Raw genomic sequence first — 20163 nt, 5'->3', positions numbered from 1 at the left:
TCTTGGTACAGCACATATCCACATTGCAAGCCCCACAACCATAACATTTAGTCCCAGGTAAATTTCAACAGGTTTCCCTTGCCAAAATGTACCTGGCAAAAAATTTGCTGGGAGATCATTGCGCTGTAAATAACAGAGCATGCAGGTTTTGGTGCAGCGAACACTAAAATCTGTAGCTTATGTCCCATTTTCAGACAAAACTCACAATTGATGCTATTTATCACACCGGATAAATTGAGATCCCCTTTTAGTATCTAACTTAACATGTGCAATAGATATCACACTCTCTTCCAAGGCATTTGTAATCAGGGCCTAAGTAGAATTACGTAGTTCACAGTACAAAATTGTGCAGTCCTAATGAGCATAATTTTCAATGTGATTTTGGGAAAAGATATATCCATGTAATATTGTTAGATACACTTAAGCTTGGAATGGAGCAAAGATGAGTAAGAGGTGCAAATACCTACCACCAGCACATAGGTGACTGACTCAACTTTGTGGGATCGTTAGGATTTGGGGATACTTTGCAGTGGGGGTGTCACCGCCAGGTCTTTACGGCATCCCTGAATCTGAGGTGGTTTTGGATGTTTCTTATCTTTGCAGGGATTGAGTTTTAAAATGCTGTTTTGTGGACAGAGACGGAAGTTCTATCAGTGTGTAGCTTCCTGAAGGAAATGAATGATGGCCGGGATGCCAGTTTTGAGGCCAGAGTTCTAGCCTGTGTGTATCAGTGAAGCTTTGTTTAGATTCCCCTGTTGGTAATGAAAAGTGATTTGAAAGAGGAACATCTGACCAAGTATTTTGAGAGCAGGAGATACGAGGGCAGGCAAAGAGGAACCCCTTGGAAGCAGGAGCTGCCCACCTTCTACATAGGGCCTCGTGGCTGACCTCTCATGATCCTCACAATAATAGGTATCAAGACCTGGTTATTTAATATGTAAGATGTTGATCTAATGCTCCCTTCACCTCGTATACTTTCTGTCTGCTTTAGCGCCGGGAAACCTCCGGGTAGCTGTGCGCTTAATCAAATGTAATTATAAATAAAATAAATAAATAAATAAATATAGCTGAGGAGACAGCAGGAGGGAATGTGGAAGGGAGAGATTACTTCTTTGAGGACAGAGGCTAGCATGGTTGCCTTGTCTTCTTCAATAGTTTATAGGGCAGAAGGTTATGTTGGCAGGAGGGGCAGTGCTTAAAATGGATAATAATTCGTGAAGGTATTTTCTGTCTCTGCAGTAATTGCTTCCTGCTCAGATGAGCCAATATGTTTACTCAAATGCGGCTGGTATTATGTTTGAAGGGCCTAGTGATTGTACCTAATTTCCTGCCTGACACAACAAAGCAGAGACTAGTTTGTCTGCAGTCTAGTTTTTTTCTCACACCATGATTACTCAAAAATGTTATGCTATTGTTCTAATTTAGCCCCATCATTCTTATTAGACGACAGACTCGAGCATCCAAAGTTCTTTCTGGGAGTACTTTGTCATACTGTTACTAAGCTTCCACCCCAAGAAGTCTTATTTCTTATGTCATTTGCTTCACACAAGAATTCAATCTACAAACATTATCAGTAAATACATGCTCATTCTTCTGAGATGCACCAAAGATGTAGCAGCGGACCTTACAATGCCGCACCTAAAACCCAGTTCCAAAAAGTCTCTTGTAGTGTTTCTATGCAGCCACCCTCGACGTCAGCTGCTAATTGGCGTCGCTGTGTTATCCAGATCATAGGTACTTTATTAAGCTCATATGGGGGCGCACAGGAAAGAAGTCCAAAAACGAGCTGTCAGTTTTGAATATGTGAAAGTTTCTCTTTATTTAATCTTATTCATTCTTTTTAGGTTTTGCCTGGGGCACGGAGCTTTAGCTCTGCCCCCAGGAGAAATCTGTAGTCTTCAGTAAGGGACACTTGAATCCGCCCTCTGTTCCATTGGCTAGCTCCATAAATGGAGGCTAGCCATTGGAACAGAGATCTGTCCGTCAAGGCCGGACCAGATTCGGGGGCGTTCCCGAGAATTTGAAGCTCTCCACCCTTTTTGCCTCGTCATCGGGCGGTGGGCGTGTTTATTTTTTTCTTCTTTCTGCAGCATCCTTCCTCACACCAGCTGGACGGCTCTCCGTGTGAGGACGCAGACCTGACCGGCTCTCTACTCCGAGCCGACACAATGGAAGGTGATTTGTTGCCAGTGCCCGTTCCCGCCCCTGCCCCCCCTCCCGCTCTCCGTGTGTTCGTTCCCGCCCCTGCCCCCCCCCGCTCTCCGTGTGTTCGTTCCCACCCCCCCTCCCGCTCTCCGTGTGTTCGTTCCCGCCCCCCCCTCCCGCTCTCCGTATGCCCCCAGGAGGGGCATGGGAGGTGAATCTGTCCGTCAACGCGGACCCGTTTTAGTGTTTTTCACGAATTGTCCCCATCGCCGCCCGCGACCAGGAAGTAAAAATAGTGGTGAATCTCGCGTCGAAGGACACCCCGTGTGTGGAAAGAAAACATCTGCTGCATAGCGCTTGAAGCGCTCCAGAGGCTTTCTGTAGTGTATTGTATTTGTCACGCTCCCACCCCCTCCCTCCGCCCGCAGCTCTCCTTCGGCCCGCTCCCACCCCCCTCCCTCCGCCCGCAGCTCTTCGGTCCCTGGTGAGCCTTCGTGGCACTTTTGGTGTCCGGGCCTAAATGGCTTCAGCGAAGGGATGCTTTCCTGAAACAAGCAGACATTACACGCATGTGCAGCGGAGGAGGTTAACTGCGGGCTCCCGTGTTTACCTAACAGTGGCCGTGTTCCCGCAGAATGAAACGGACTCCACCTTTCAGCCGTAAATAGTGGTGAATACCGCGTCGAAGGACACCCCGTGTGTGGAAAGAAAACATCTGCTGCATAGCGCTTGATGCGCTCCAGAGGCTTCCTGTAGTGTATTGTATTTGTCAACTCCCACGGAAGAGCGAGTCTCGGGGAACAGGAGATGACTGCACACATGTACAATGTCCCACTCTCTTCATCGCTGCCCTCCCCAAGGCGATGGGGGCATTAAGTAAAACCTCTCTCCCATCTTTACAAAGCAATAACAGAAACCATATTCCAGGGCCTAGACATAAGATTAACATTACCATTTTTCTGTGAAGGTTGAATACTCATGTACGCATGTTTGTATGTGTGCGTGTGCGCATGATCACATAAACACACCACATTCTGCGTGTTCGTCCCACCCGTTCCAGACCTGCAGGAAAGCACACCTCGGCAATTTATTTCCGTACAGTAAGAACCACGAACCATAAAATATTAACAGAGTGGGTCACAGGGCAGGCAGTGCTTGATTAAACTCCCAAGGCGCCCAAACATTCAAGGTTGGAAGACGGGGCGAGGCGCCTTTATTCACATTTGAATTTCTGGTTATTACCATGTGAATTCCGGCCCAGGCCTCGTTTCTGGCTCTCGGCGACACGTGCAGTACCGCAGAGGGGCCATTCGGTCAATGTTTGTTTACAAACATATGAAGCAATATGTAGAGAAGATTCGGAATCTACACACGGGGAGAAGAGGCTTTAGGTGAACGAAAGTACATTCATATTTCGCTGGGGGAGATGAGGGTCTAGCGTCCACCCGTTAATAGACGAGTCCACTGTCGTTTTATTTCAGCAGCAGACACAACCCGGCCTTCCTCTGTACATTTTGGCAATGTGCAGTGCTTTCTCAGGAGCTTATATTTTTCACGCGCATCGGTGCATGCACATTTGCGCATGGCTGCAGAAAGCGCCCTGAAGAGTGGCGCAGGCGCTGGAGGCGCGCTGTCGGTACTCATCTCAGACCTGGTGACTCGAGGTCGTTGGGTTCACAGGCCCGTCCATGTCCGTGCACTGTTCACGCACACGGGCCCGCATGTGACTGCGTGCGTTTCTACCCTCCGCTCCCCAAGCCCCTCACAGTCGTTGCTTCGGCTGCAGAGGTAAATCACGCAACCTGTCACGCAAGGTATACACTATGCGCAGTCTGTGTCCAGAGGTGAGTGAAGGGCTGCCTGTTTCTGGACACACAAGGGTGTGAGGTCCCCAACTGAGACATAAGGTGTGAATTCCCGGCCGGCCTGCATCTGATGCCCACGCCCGAGGTGCTGTGTCTCTGCCCCCCGGGTACCCTCTGGAGCCGCCACTCTTCTCCTGACAAAAATTCCCCGGACAGAAAGATGCCAGAGACACACGGATATAGAATTAAATAAATAAATACACACAGACACATCGGTGAGAAAGGTTGCTTTTATTTAAAGTTACAATTCGTGTCTCCCTGTTGCCTGCTTGTGCCTCCGTTTTCGTCTCTCTCTGTTGCCTGCTTGTGCCTCCGTTTTCGTGTCTCCCTTGTTGCCTGCTTGTGCCTCCGTTTTCGTGCCGTGACTCTGTTGCCTGCTTGTGCCCCTGTTCCCTGCTTGTGCCTCCGTTTTCGTGCCTGTGAGACTGAGTGCAGGCTGTGAGTGCAGGCTGTGAGTGCAGGCTGTGAGTGCAGGCTGACTGTGCAGACTGACGGACTGTGCGTACCTGTGTGTGTGCAGCTATGTGTACAAGAGCTAAGTCATGCTGTGTATGTGTGTGTGATGCTATATGTGTATTATGCTATGTGTATGTGTGGGTCTGTAGCTGTGTATGTGTGCAGATGTGTCCAGGAGCTGAGTGATGCTGTCTGTGTGTAATGCTATGTATGTGTGATGCTATGTATGTATAATGTCCTATTACTTACCGGTAATCTTCATTACTCCGGGTCCCGTAGTCCTCGACACCTTCATACTAAACAAGTGGAGATGACCATCTCCCGACAGAAAAAAACAAGAGGAATGCTGGGACACTAATACTGCCCCTCCCCCCGGGAGTACATAAGCAGTACTCACCCAGCAGACCTCCTGTACTAACAAGCCCAGACAGGAAGGCCGGCCGCCCGGGAGGGAGGGAGGGGCGTATGAAGGTGTCGAGGACTACGGGACCCGGAGTAATGAAGATTACCGGTAAGTAATAGGACATTACCCCCAGGTCCCTCCGTCCTCGACACCTTCATACTAAACAAGTGGAGAATACCAAAGCAGAAACCCGGCCTTCCGCACGCACAAGCACACCCAGGAAACCACAACAAAAGCAGCCACCCAAGGGAGCACCGAGAAGGAGGAAAGGAAGACCGCAGGAAACAACCGGCCCGCAACCCAGAACAGGACAGCAGGGAGAAGGGCTGGAGAGAAAGAAAACCCAGGGCCCCAAAAAAGGAGGCCGCCAACCCGAGCAACCGGGACCCGGACCAGAACAGGGAGACCAGCCAAAACAACCCACCGGATAAGACCGCCCAGGCCAAACCCAGCAGGAAGGGACACAGGGCCAGGCAGACCCACCAGGAAATGAGACAACCTGGGAGAAAGCCAAAGAAGAAAAAGGCCAACAATGCGTAGGCACAAGCACCCAGCCCAAAAAGGAAGGAGAAGCACAGGCCAGAAACACGGCCAAACTCCCAAAAAGAAAAGACCCGAGCCGAAGAGACCCGAGGAGGAAACCTCGCCGAGGAGGCCCAGGAAGCAACAAGCACCCAGGAGCCGAACAGGACCGAGAACCCGACCCAAACTACAGGGACGGGGAAGAACCCCAGAACCCAGCCGAAAGCCCACCAAACAAGGAGAGGCCAACAAGACCGGAAACCAGCCACAAAGAAAACCCAACCAGGTCGGGAACAGAGAAAGCGACCACAGGCCAAGAAACCCCAACCCCAAAGGGAAGGAACACAAGGCAGGAGGGGAGCACAGAGCAACCGGGAAACCCCAGCAGCCGCCCAACGAGGCACAGAGGGCAGTACAAAGAAGGCGCCTAAAAGACACAGGACCGCCCAGGAACCCCACACCCGGGCCAGGCAAGCAGCAAGGGCAGGAGCAGCGGAAAAAGAAAGCCCAGGGAGCACAGCACCCAGACCACAACCACAAGGCCCCAACCCAGCAAAGCCGGAGAGGAGCCAAGCAAACCGCAAAAAAGAAAAAAGAGAGCCAACAAACCCCAAACAGGACCGGGAAGCCAGGACCATAACCAAGCAACCCGACCACGCAGGAGGAACAGCAGGCCCAAGCAAACCCCAGAAGAAGAGCATAGGACCAAGCTGCAGGAAACCACAGACAACCCGCAGCCAGGAGGGAGAGACCCGCAGAGGCACGAGCACCACAGAACAGCACCCCAACCACAGAAGGAGGGGCAACCAAACAGACCCACACCGGGAACAAAGCCCGGGAAAGCAAGGGAGGAAGGAGTGATCCAGAACCACAGAACCAGGAAAGAACCCGGAAAGGCCGGCAACAAACCCCCAGAGCAGGCCAAAAATGGACAGCACGGCCAGAAAACCCAGAAGGCACAGCCCGAAGCCACACACAACCAGCAAGAAGCCGGCAGAACCGCAGCCACAGAACCCCACACAGGCACACAACACCGGGAAAACAAGCCCGGGAAGAGAACCAACAGCAGGAGAAGGCCCAGAAGGAACCACCAGGAAGCGGCCCCAATGCAGAACACCCCGGCAGGACCCAAAGGGACACCAGCAGGGAAGCAGAGCCCAAAAAGGAGCCCAACACGCAGGAGCGGCACGCCCCAGCCAAAACCTCAGCCAGGCACCCACCAAGGGAACCAGACGAGACCAGAACAACCCAGGGAGCAAACACCCCCAACAGGAGACGGACCCGGAAGCCAACAGCCCCCAGCAGCCCCAGAAGGCCAGGCAGGGACCAACCCGTCCCGTCCAAGCACAACACAGAGCAGATAGCGGAGCACGGGGACAGCACACCAACCCGGAGAACAGGAGGCAAGACAGGAGCCGGCAGCAGCCTGGAGGCCCCAGCCAGGAACAAACCAGGCAGGCACCCCGGCAGAAACAGGAGGGGCAGACAGCCAAAGGCCATCCCAGGGGGAGCCAGCGCAGAAGCAGCCAGGCCAAGCACACAAAAAAGCCCCTGGACAACACCAGAAGCCCCAAGCGGGAGCAAGGGAAGCCCACACCAACAGGAAGACCCAGGCAGGCACCGCAAACAGGCACCAAGCAGGGAACAGACGAGAACAGGAGCAGGCAGAGCTGAATCAGAACAGCCGAACCCAAGGCAGCACAAGCCACCCAAGCGCAGGCAATGGGGACAGACCACCCCAAAGAGCCCCCGGCAAGACACAGGCAAGCACCCATGAGCGGAACCAGGCACAGCCCAAGGGACGGGAGGAACAGGACCTGGAACCAGGAGCCCCAAAGGCGACCAACAACCCAGAGGCCAGGAAGCGAAGAACCAGGACACCCAAGCAGAGCAGAGGCACCATACCCCCGAATTGGTCCGAGGAGCCGGAACACCGGCCCACCACCAGGCGGGGCAGGCAGCCCGAAGAAGAGGGGGAACAGAACGCACCCCCACAGGTCGCCGCCAAAGAAGAGAGGAACGCCATGCAGAAGAGAGCAAGGCGCAAGCAAGCACGCAGGAAAAACCCCAACAACACAGGGAACCCCAAGAGCAAGCAAAGGCAGAGCCAGCGAAAAGGAACCAGCCACCACCGAGGCGACAGGAACCCACGCCAACCCCAGGCAGGCCACAAACAGAAGAACGAAAGCCAACAGCACAGAGAACCAGCAAACAACTCACTGAAGAGGAAACCCCTCAACAGAGCCCGAAAGGAACTCACAGGCACGAGTGGCAAGAGCAGGGGCACCACCCGAAGAAGAGCACCAAAGGGAGAAGACCCCGGCAAGCCCCAACCCAGAAAACAGACGAGAGCCGGGGCAAGCGGCAAGGCAGCAGGCCCGGAACAGAAACCCGAACCACACAGACCAAGAAGAGGAGCACAGGAACCACAGCGCCTGACCGCCCAGCACCAACCAGACACCCCTGCATCACAGGTGGGGAGGGCGTGGACAGGGAGCCCCAGAGAGCACCAGGACGGCCGAGCGACCATAGGCACACAGAAGCATTTGCCAACTAGCCCATACATGAAGCAAGCAGCGCGGGGCACCCAGAGGCAGCAGGACACCCCTAGGGAAGAAGGGACGAAGCACAGCGTGAACACAAGCACGCCAAGCAAGAGGCCCCAGCACCAACATTGGTACCCCCAGGAGGCACCCGACGCAGGAACAAGGCATGGGACAGAAGGCCAGCCCGTCACCACTCCAGGACAGACACCAGCAGGCCAACAGGGTCCACCTAGAAGAAAAAAGGGGAAAAAACAACCAGAGCAGGGGCCAAACGGCTCAACAAGGCCCCCACGGCAACCTGGAGGGAAAAAACAACCCATACACCACAGACCTCACGAGACACTGCAGGAAAGAAACAGGGCACCCAACACGCCAGAAAAATGCAGAAACATCATGCAACCAAAAACAAATGCATGTGTAAAGCGCACGCACACTCCAGCCCCGGGGAACCAGGCGCCCAAAAAACAAAGGCAGCAGGCTACCCAACACAAATGGCACACACAATAAAAACATCAAACAGATGAAAGGCTGAGTGGACCCGCAGGGAAAAGAACCCATGAGTATGAGGAGTAATACAGGACCCTGAAGCAAAAGCAGCAGTCCAGCATGCCACCAGACCCAGCCAAGAAACACCTGTAAAAGAAGCACTCGAAGGCGGCAGACACCGCAGTGCATCAGGTGAGGCTCGAACTATGGAACCCAGCATCAAAGGCGGCAGCGCCAGCCGAGCGGCCACATCCAACACCTGCAAAGGGGAAGGAAACGAGAGACCACGAGAACCACAGGCGTGGAACTCGCAACAGAATCAAGGCAGCATGAAGCATAAGAAAAGCAGAAGACTTTCCAGCACAGCTGACATTTTACAAAGCGAAGCCTCCGTGGCAGGAAGAGAAAACGCTGCGAGCAGCGAGTCCAGGCGCCTGCAGCAAACATAAAAAAATATGCGTGTCAAACTCCGGGAGCTGTTGACAATAAACAGAAATTCCAGAGAAGGAGCCACCGAGATCGAGCAGCTGGCAACACAGGCATCAGAAAAAGCACAGCGTCCCTCAGCTCCAAAACAGACTCCAACGATGACATGGGGAGAAAGAAACACACAGAATGCATGAAAGGCACACGGACAGCAAGCATTTCCAAATGTCACTCCAGGGCCCCTGAAACACGAGCGCCAGGCAGAAGAGAAAAAGGTATCCCGAAATCGGGACTCACCAGGAGTGGGGGCCAACCCCAGGAACAAGGCCCCCACAGCACCGCCAAGCAGACGACCATCAGGAGCCCATCCAGCAAGGCACGGCTCCCCGGCCAGGCTCGGGAAGCCGAGCCCGCGACCCGGAAGCAACCCGGAAAGGCAGCACCAGCCACAAAGGGCCAGCAGGTGCAGGGTCACACAGCAAAGCCAGGAACACAGGAAACCAAACACCGGCTCCAGGGAAAGACTGACTCCAAGCAAGCCCGGCAGGCCAGGAGGCAGTCCAGGGAACCCCACGCCCACACAGCCAGGCAGCAGGGCGGGGGAAGCAAAGAAGCACCGCCACTCAAGCCCAGCAGGAGCAGCACCAGCACACCATCAACTCTGTCGACAGACAGAAAAAAAGAACAGGAGGTCTGCTGGGTGAGTACTGCTTATGTACTCCCGGGGGGAGGGGCAGTATTAGTGTCCCAGCATTCCTCTTGTTTTTTTCTGTCGGGAGATGGTCATCTCCACTTGTTTAGTATGAAGGTGTCGAGGACGGAGGGACCTGGGGGTAATACTGTGTGTGTGTGTGTAACTGTGTCTGTCTGTATAACTGTGCATGTCTGTAGCTGTGTGTGTATGTAGCTGTGTATACAAAGCCTGTCAATGTGTGTAGAGGAGGAGCTCTCTGTGTGTGTGTATAGCTCTGTGTACATATACCTATGTGTGTATAAGTGCAAATGCAATAGGTCTCACATTTCGTAACCATAAAGCGATTTACTAGTAAACGACAAAGCCATTTGTTTATCTGTTTTACAAAAAAAAACATAGGTGAAAATTTTGACATTTACAATGCCAATAGCTCTAATTTTGTCAAAGGCAAAACCATTGCATTGTAAATGCTTGTTTTTAGAAGCAGTCACAATGCAATTTTCAACAGAGTCAGCCAACGCGTTTCACTCCCTACCAAGGAGTTTCTTCAGGGCTAATTGATTCGGTTGTGCTGTGTAAAGGTGCTAGGATTCCATCTTACAATTGTTCGTGACTCTCAACCGAATCTCACAGGATGAATAAGAGAGTTCCCCTATTATAGAAGTGTCACGCTCCGGTGTTTTAGATTCAGGTGAAGAAGATCATATTCGTTTCTTCTTCCGTGGACCATCCACGCCGTTACTTTGATGCAGATTAGGAAATCCTGTTGGGTTCACTACCTTTGAACCATTATCTACACATGGAAGAAGAAACGAATATGATCTTCTTCACCTGAATCTAAAACACCGGAGCGTGACACTTCTATAATAGGGGAACTCTCTTATTCATCCTGTGAGATTCGGTTGAGAGTCACGAACAATTGTAAGATGGAATCCTAGCACCTTTACACAGCACAACCAAATCAATTAGCCCTGAAGAAACTCCTTGGTAGGGAGTGAAACGCGTTGGCTGACTCTGTTGAAAATTGCATTGTGACTGCTTTTTAAAAAAAGAATGAATAAGATTAAATAAAGAGAAACTTTCACATATTCAAAACTGACAGCTCGTTTTTGGACTTCTTTCCTGTGCGCCCCCATATGAGCTTAATAACATGCTCATTCTTCGAGTACCGCTGCAAATTTCTCAAATGTTATTGCTATTTAATAATCTGCTCCCATTTTTGTTCAGGGGTACGCTGCAGGTTTGAATGTCAGTCCTGAGATGCCATGGCATTTATTCACTAAAATGGCAGCAATAGCTGTAGCGGCATCAAAGGTTGATCCCTTTACTCATGCTTAGCTCAACAACAGCTACTTATTTGCTACCCAGTAACTAGGTAGAGGGACTGGAATGTAAAAACACATAAGACTTTTAAAGCTCTGTTTATTTTCTGATCCTTTCACTTATACAAGGGGTACTGAGTGCAGTGTGATGAGTGCCAAATGGAAAACTTGGTCAACATTTCTTACCCTTGGTAAACCCAGGTTGGCACCCATCTGTGATGTGGGGGTATCATCTATAATGAAGCTTGTGTGCTCAATTTCTATCCTTAATGTATGTTATTAGAGCAAATCTTATCAAACATGGGATGTGTTTCTTTCTAAATGACTACCCAAGCATTTCAAATTCAAAAATATTTGGTGGGAGTTGTCACAAAGTACCAATTAATATATATTCAACATTCTTTGTGCTATAGAGCTACGATATGTGGAAGCTTCCCCAAAACATCTACAAAGCTGTTTACTATACTAACATCGTATTCAGAAAATAACATAAACGTATTATGTGCAGGGCAGGTAAATGAAGCATGAACAGAGCAGTAACTAAATAAATGTGCTTAAACTGCATTATTTGCTACCAATTTACAAAGCCTTCCTTTGGTGGAAGGATAGTGAAATATCTTGAAAAAGATTTTTTTTAAGACAACTAGGTTAACAAAACTGGCCCAGAAATGTACGATTTGCCCAAGACTGTGATGTGAAATAGAATCTGGTGTTTCACATTTCACCAGGTTTACTGGCCTAATGTGTATTTAAATAGATTGTCATCCACTGTGCTAAAATTCCTTGAGAGCCCCGAAATCATGTTATGGCAAGAATAATGTTACTGAGCCTGTGTGCTTTAAAAAAAAGCACTATTTGTCACATGTGGTTGCAAAGAATGACTCAGTTTTATATACACTACATCGGAAAAGCAAAGGGAGCCCTCCACAAGTAATTTTGATTCGGCTCTTATGATGTCTCTGTCTCCACTAATCTATATTTTAGCCCCTCCCCCTCCCGAAGTTTGAGTTTTGTTGCGCCCCTGCTGGGTCCTGTTCTGAAAATTTAGGAGCAATTCCCAGAATATATAATAACAAAACTGGTTTGTTGTTCGACTCACTGAGTGTCGGTGTGGGTGGGGGAATTATTCCAATGTCTATGTGACCTTTGTATGCTTGGAAATTCGAATCCTTCGTTTATTTAGCCACGTATGTTTCTCTCGTGACCCATTAGGTGCTGGTGCTTTGGTCCTAAATTTGCTGTTTCCTAAGCTCCCTAGTTCCCATGCTTTTGGTACGTCTATCTTGTAGCCCAGACAGCAATTGAAGTGCATTGAAAAAGTATAGGAAGTGTGGAGTATAACGGATTGGAATAAGTAAATGTGGGGGTGGGTAACAAACGTGGCTAAAACTAAGCAAAATATTCTGCAATAATGTTGTTGGTCTTTTATCTTCAGGTAAATAATGCACACACCTTAAATGAAAAAAATACATGCAAGTTAAACACTTTTATGTTATGAAACCTAAATTGTTTAATGCGATCACTGTAGACGTGTGTGTGGGTGTTCGTGGGTGTGTGATGGATAGAGAGATCCCTTCCAGTGACTAAAAACACTGTGAATATGCAAGTCATCATTTTACAATTGCATTACACACAATATCAGTTAGGATGCCTCAAAGTATGCAAACAAGATTTTGTGTTTAAGATAAAACAAGTGCTTTCAATATATATTGTTTAGTAATCTGTAGACAGTATCTAGGCAAATATTTTTAAATAAATGTTTATTAAAAGAAGGCATATCAGCACTTAGCTGATTACACCCTTACATTACCTTTCAAAAAGAATAGTCTTTATTACCATAAAACTTCAAGTGACTCCATCAGTGAGAGGGTATCCTTGCTCCAACCCACTGGCCATTCCCCGGTGGGTTGGAGGCGAGTTTTGAAATCCCAGGGCCAGTCCTGGTGCCTCTCTCCCTTTCCCCAGCTCTCCAAGGTTAATTGCAGCATGCATGGGGAGACTTCAAGAAAGAGAGAGAAGGAGGGAGAAGGTAGAGAGAAAGCAATCAGAGAGGTAAGGAGCGAAAGAATGTATGGATGTATGGAAAGACAGAGCGCACAAAGACAAAGGGAGCCATGGTGTTTTGAGCACTTTTGCAAAGACTGTTTTTGGTTCCCCAGTCTGGCCCTGCTTCCAACCAGACTTTACATTTGTTAATTAACCAATTGCACACATTTAAATTATTTTCAAGTGGCAGGAACCCTCGAGGAGAGGCTTGTTGTTTCTTCATTATCTCTCTGTCCCTCCCTCGGCTCCCCCTCACTTCCTTTTCAGTCACAGGCACCTTAAGTTTCGTATTCAACATACAGGAATGGTTGTCATTTTAACAAAACGTATTAAAACTGTCTTTGTAGACATAAAAAGGTTGCTGCACATAATTCCCCCTAGATCTCGCCAATACGACCTCTGACTCCAGGTTTGATGTTCCTGTTCTCATGGCCTTGGAGGATGGATGACGGTACAACGCGTACCGTTACAACGCGTCCCTTTACGATGCAGTTTTAACAATGCAAGTCGTTACAACGACTTGCGTTGGGGGGGGCGCTGATAGTGAATAGTTTAATTTACTATTCCAACACCAGTCCCCGTGGATAGTAGGGAAGGTGTTGGATAATAAATTAAACTTTCCCCTATCCTAGAGCGCCCTCCAGCAAAAGTCGTTTTAACGACTTTTGTTGTTAAAACTGCGTCGTAACGGTACCGCGTTGTAGCGGTTCCATTGTAAAGGATGTTTCCCGGCCTTGGCTCCCCTGTACCTCAGACCCTGGATGTCCAGCATCCTAGCTCATGGATCCCTCTACCCTATGGCCTGGCTTTTGTGTTTACCATTCACTGGACCACTGAGGCCACTGTCCCCTAGGCTGAGGCTCCACACTACCCCAAGTTGTGACTTTTCAGTAACCGGGGCTACTACAATCCCTTGCACCACAGGTTGCAATCCACTGTGTCTCAGTCATGGCCTGTGGAAGGTGGGGGAATAATTACTTGGTGGAAATGTCTATATGATAGTCGCATTATCGATTTATTTTCAAATATTGGTATGTTCTTTTTACATGATGTATGGTGTGTGGTTGGAAGTAGGTTGTCTTGGTTTTGATCTTATGTAGGAAATGTTCCTATGTTGCGCATGATGACACCGAGGTGCAGTTATCGTGTTATGGGATGCAACACTCAGCAATGTGATGGATGAAGAAGTGAGAGGGAGATGTACAGTTTATAGTTTTTCAGTAAGCTGGCAGCTTTGAGCAGTTTTACAAGTCCCTTCATGGTATTTTTTATTATCATAGTCCACCTAGTTGGCAACTTCACTGGTTGTCCATTCTGAGATATTTTACTTAAGGTTTATGTCCCTGAGCAGGTATAGGTTGGAGGTACAAAAGATGGAGGGATCTGATGGGACAGACTTTGATAATATAGCATCCCATCTTTGGTGGTCAATTTGCGATGTCAAGAAGCGGTCACATCATGTAGATTGTTGGGACCTGCACTAATGGACTACATTAAAGACCTCTGTCCGCACATGGCAGATCTCTTCAGTTATTCCATGCCTTTTCAGTTGTTGATGGGTGGTTTATTGATTTGAACTGGTACACTACTGGGCGATGTACATGAACCATAGCAGTATTGTCGTATGTAAGTGGAAAAGTGTCAAGCATTATAAGGAATTATTATACAGCCTGTATGATCTACAATCAACTGCCTGACCATTGAGTGTTATGGTATTATTTGGGGCCAGGAGAGTTATATATTGTATTGCAATTGCATTTATATATCAGGCACTGAAGTGCTTTACACCAGGGAGCATGCTGTTCTGAAATTCACAAAGCGAAACAAAAGGGGATGATGGACGGAGCTTTTGAGCAAATCAAACACTCACCCCCAGTCAACTGATCTGGGTTTAATCCATCACCATTCTTTAGCTCACTCAGCCACCCCAGTTCAGATGTCTTCCCTGGACCGGAAACAAGCATCTGAAATCCACGGTTGGTGGTTAATCTAGTGGTATTTTGGGGTTAGTTTTGTACTCTCTAGTAAACCATGCTGAGGCACTATGTTATCCAATGGAAGATAGGGGGCCTCCGGTTGGTGGCTGCTCACAAGCAGGCCACAAGGTTGTGGGAGCAAAGCTCCTGGACTTAGGCTCAGGGCAAAAGAGGATCTAGTTTAGCACACAAGGTGCACCCACAGCATCACAGGGGCAGCCGGGTGCAGGGTGCTGTTTTGGCATCAGGTCCCCTGTTGTTTTCAGGGGGGAATTCTCCAATTTCAACAAACACTGCAGGCTCTGGACGAAGATCTTCTGGAGGTGATCACTGGTTGGAGAGGTAAGTTGGGATGTTTTGGGTTGCCGGGACACCATGATTTGGGCCACCCAGGGCCGTGGGACATCAGGTGCTGGAGTGTCTTTTGGCGTCGGATTCTTCTTACCGGATCCTGTTGCGGTCTGGGGATCCTCCAGAAAGGGGTTACAGACATCAGTTGGAGATTCGAGGTAGGTCAGGGATCACCAGATCCCAGGTCAGGATAGCCAGGGAGACCTCATGGTGTTGGGCCACTCGAACTCGGGCCATGGGCGTCAGGTGCTGAGTGGTGCAGACTCGTGGATTCTGCGGGCGAGCAATCCGGCGCTCAAGGGAAAAAAAGTCTGCTTTGGGAAGGCAGGGCAGTTCCTCCTGGTTCTTGGGGGCTGCGGGCTGCAGGAGACACCGGAATTTCACTGTAGCAGGTCGAGGTCGGACAGGCCGGTAGGGCTATGTCCCAGTCAGTTGGTATCCTCCTCTTCTTCAGCACAGCTTTTCAGTCCTTCTTCTTATTGTTTCTTCTTGTCTTGGGAGGCAAGGTTCAGCTTTGCCCCTAAATACAAAATTTAGGGGTGTTAAAGGTAGGTACAGGTTGGCACCAATGGGTCCCTTCCTTGGGGAGGGGGGGGGCATAAGCCTCACTCTGGTTTGCTGGGTCCCCCCATCTGCAAGATGGCGGGGACTGAGAGTTGTGCTTTACCTCGCCTCCCCCACCTGAACTTTTTTATCGCTGATTCTTCTGCCCAAGTTGGGGGTCAGAACCGGTGGGGGCCAGTTGTTGGGAGCAGTAAATGGCTGGTGTAGCTCACATAGGCAACAGGCTTTTGAAGATTCCCTTTCTTGGACCAGCCTATCCTGGGGGAGGAGGCTTGGCATCTCGTCCCAGGATGTGCTTTGTTTCAGGACCCCAAGAAAGGCAGGCTCTCAACCCAGTGGTCCAGAAAAAAGTCTGATGGTGGCAGCAGGCGAGCAACTACTCAGCCAGGACACTAGTGTTAGTTCATTGTCGTATCTGTCCACACGACACGATTCCTTCCGCAAGTATCTCCTTCAATATCAACCGCTTGGCAGGCGAGGAATCATCCAAGGACAAGAACAGTACAACAATGCCTCTGGCATTCTATGACCTAGTATATATACCAAGAACTTGGAATACATGCAGCAGAAATTCTATATTCTATAATTAGCATACCTTCTACAGATACTACACATCCGTTCCGTTTTGGTGTTTTTAAATTTTTTTTAAAGCAAAACAATAAAATACTAAGTCAGATAGCAATGTTAAAATATATATACTTTTTTTATTCACATAGAAAATCATTACAATTATTAGGTTGCTTAACAATACTACCACGAGAATCTTTTGACATCTGGTGAGATAAGGTTTCCATCGTTACCATTCAACCACCAATAATTGTTGTGAGGAGTAAGATCATCAATCATATTCTCACAACATTTTCCTGTTAGAGCAAAGCGACTCATGTGCCAAACATCTCCATTGTCTAATACTACTGTGTTGTTATTGACTGGGACAATTCTTCTGGGTTCACTGAACTTACTCTCCTCTTTAGGCAGCTTTTTGCCACTCTTCACACTTACCCACAGACCAACTTGTAGATAAACTTGTTTAGTGCCATGCTTCATATCATAGTAAACCTTATTTTTAATTTGAGATTTTTTAATGTTGCTTTTCGCAAATTCGCAATCATACTAATCTTTTTTATTTCTATCCATCCATCCATCCAGGATTCACCTTTGAAAAAACAATTCTCCCTCTCATTATAAGAAAAAGGACTGCACCCCACGGATGCATGACATGTCAATCTATAAGCCCAAATCATTTTCTTTAGTTCATTTTCCCAGTAAATAGTTGCCTTATTGGATAGTTGAAGAATGCCTTTGATAGTTCTAGAGACTGAATCATTTAATTGTATTTAAATTGTACCCCATTGTCAGTGCGAATGGACGCAGGAAATCCTTCCCTTAAAACACGCCATCTCAATACCCACTTTAGCATTGATCTTCTCTACAATACTTAACTCAAACCATCTAGAGAACAGATCAGAAAGTACAATATTGTGCTTGATGGAACCATCGTCCCAGTTAATAGGTCCCATAAAGTCCAATGCTACCTCCTCCCAAGGCATATTAGTACACTTTAAAGCACTCACAGGAGAGTTAAGAGATTTGGGGGATTTATCTGCATATTTACAATTGACACACATTCTCACTAACCTTTCCACATTAATGTCTGCTTCGGCCACCAATATCATGCTTTGAACCTTTGTTTAGTGCGGGTGATACCCGAGTGTCCTTCATGACAAAGACCTTTAATCCTCTTCCTTAATGTTGTGAGGGCAATAACTTTTTCACCCCTCATCAAAAATTGATCATTCACACACAATTCATCCCTAACCTCCCAAAATCTACTTAATTCGTCAGTCAAATGTTTTTTCTTTACACCTTCCCAACCATTGATTACTTCGAATTTGACTTCCAATAGAATAGCATCCTCCTTCTCTGCATTTATCCATTCCTCTTGCTCATTGTTTCCTTGCAATAGCTCATTGTGTGAAACACTTGCAACAGAATACTCGTTCCAAGAATGTTTATCGATTTCTGTTAATGGCAAAGCCATTCTGCTTAAAAAATCTGCTATTATGTTGTTTACACCAGGAACATACTGAACACTGTACCTGAAATCCTGCAACTTCATAAAAACTCTGGCAATTCGAGCTGTGGCTCTAGATAATCCCTCAGTAGTTAGTAATTCAGTTAGAGATTCATGGTTTAAAATGAATTGTCTACCCCACAGAAGCTTTCTAAAATGTTCCAACGTCCAAACGCAAGCCAACGTCTCTCTTTCGATGACAGAGTACCTCTTCTTTGCAATTTAAGAATGTTAAAAGTGACAGAAAAATGGCAATCTCTTATCTATTTACACACACCAGCACCCTGAAGCATCTTTCCCACACATGGAGTGTTATGCACACAGAAAGACAAACATGTTGGTTTAAGGATGGTTGACCGCCTACTTTGCACCAGTGGCTTCCTCGTCCCTGTCCTAGACGTCACACCTCTACTGTAGCCACCTAGTTCTGGTGTCCCATAACCATTCTGTGGCCCGGCAACCTCTCCATCTTCTGCTTAATAACTGTCCGTCCTCTGCGTTTTCTGAGCCGACTTATCGATAAAGCCCACTTTTAGCCATCCCTCATTTATGCTTCCCTGCCTCTCTTTCTCTCTGTCTTTCTTTTCTGTCCATTTTGCTCTTTCACTGTTGTTGTTCTTTTGTTTTCAGGTCTTCTGCCATTTCACCTGTGAGCCAGTGTGCTGTGGTGATTCTCTGCAAGGTAAGTGTACAATGATACATGGCCCCTCTGCGTCTCCAAACTCAGCTCTCTCCTGCACCCTAAGCCCTTTGTACCCAGTGGCGACTGCTGCTTAATCAGGGTGGCAGGGAGAAAAAGAAATCCACTTACCTGCAGGCCGGCCGTCACCTCTCAGTCCTCTTTGGTCGTCGACACACAGGAAGCAGGAAAAACATAAGCTCCCGCCAAGCACAACGCTGTTGTCAGCTGCGTCATGACTGGTCTGAGAGCCGTGGTTCAGCGCTCAGACAGGGACTATGTACCTGTGCATGTTCTCCACCTGGGCTGTGCAAAACAGCCGGTGGAGAACATGCAAAATGTACATGACTGTTTGGCTGGCCCAAGATGGCCGGCCAAACCTTCATGCGCACCAAACCGTCATGCGCGCTTAAATGCTCCCCACTCTTCCCACTGGCCCCTGCTCTGGCCAGCTCATCCCCACCCCGCCCGCACCTAAGCCAGTACGGAAAAATGTAATGATAATAACATTGTGCTATTAATATTTTATTTTTCCTTTTTAAACTGCTCACAGAGCAGTGGGGGCGACGCTCCTCCGCCTCAGCAGAGGAGCCGCCGCTGTTTTGTTCCATGTGCCATCGGCCCAAGCTCACCAGAACATTAACAAATGGTCCCCAGTATTTCGGGTCTTTGCTACCGAGGCCATGTTTCCCTCTTCTTTTGCCATTTACTCCAATGTAAGGCAGATCATAGCTCCCTTATACCCAGTGCTGGGAAACTGAGGGATCTACCCTGATCACAGACTCCATCTGGCTATGGCAGCTATTATTAAGCCGGATCGAGAATCTAGGCAGGCCCCAGTGAAATGTGTTTAGTCCCAGTCGCAAATTAACGAAACCAGAAGGCGTTCAGCAGCGCTGGCACTGGGTGAGGGAAATCTATTTCCAGTTCCAGCTGGGCTCAATACCAATGCCTCACTTAAAGCCATTTAGCACTCATTTTTTTCGAGTCCCATCCCGGCTGGGAGCTGTCTGGAAGTAACACTTTGATGCCAAGGTTTTTGACATTTCCAAGCCTGCTGTGAAAGAAATATGCATCTGTTTCTAGATTGCACACAGATCTCTCCAGCAACTCTACTATCAGAATTATCACGCTGGTGGTATTATACCCTGGAACTTGCTGGGTGCACAAAGATCACTGCAGAAGGCGCAACAACCCAATAAGATATTTTAAAATTTAGCCTAAGTATGGGGAAGAGGTTTTAAAAAAAAAAAAGTACATTGACAGCCTCTGCCCCTCATGACTCCACCGTATTCTGCTTCCAACCCTTGCCCCCAATTTATGGGATCCCAGAATACATGTGTTCCCATTCCCAGCACTGCGTGTACCTTATCAACCCTAGATGTTGTACCTCAAGGTTTGGCTCCCGTGTACACCTGCCTGTTGCTTCTCTGTACCCCAGGCTGTGGGTCTCCTGCCTCATGGGGCGTTACTCCTTTCCAAGGTATCCTTTGGTTCCCTGTGCCCTCCATCGCCCTCATTTGCTCCATTGTTCCCACCAGTGAGTCTTGTAATCTAGGACTTCATTCCCCTTTATGCAAGCGGTGCCCCCTCCAGGTAGTCCAGGCC

At 48.4% G+C, this 20163-nt stretch overlaps 1 protein-coding gene across 10 annotated transcripts in view; it reads left to right on the top strand.

Moving 5' to 3' along the window:
* Positions 1–20163, top strand: part of LOC144822807 (myotubularin-related protein 9-like) — a 465914-nt gene that overhangs the window by 300867 nt on the left and 144884 nt on the right. For 9 of the 10 annotated variants that reach the window (XM_078680715.1, XM_078680710.1, XM_078680709.1 and 6 more), the window contains exon 2: positions 18507–18558. The exons of the other annotated variant lie outside the window; for it this stretch is intronic. The gene's annotated coding sequence lies outside the window, so the exon portion shown is untranslated. The remainder of the gene's footprint in view (positions 1–18506; positions 18559–20163) is intronic. 10 annotated transcript variants of the gene reach the window in all.

Source organism: Lissotriton helveticus, chromosome 3_1, assembly GCF_964261635.1.
Source record: "Lissotriton helveticus chromosome 3_1, aLisHel1.1, whole genome shotgun sequence".
NCBI classification, from domain to species: domain Eukaryota; kingdom Metazoa; phylum Chordata; class Amphibia; order Caudata; family Salamandridae; genus Lissotriton; species Lissotriton helveticus.
Note: the sequence above shows the minus strand (reverse complement) of the source record. Positions and strands in the feature narration are given on the sequence as shown.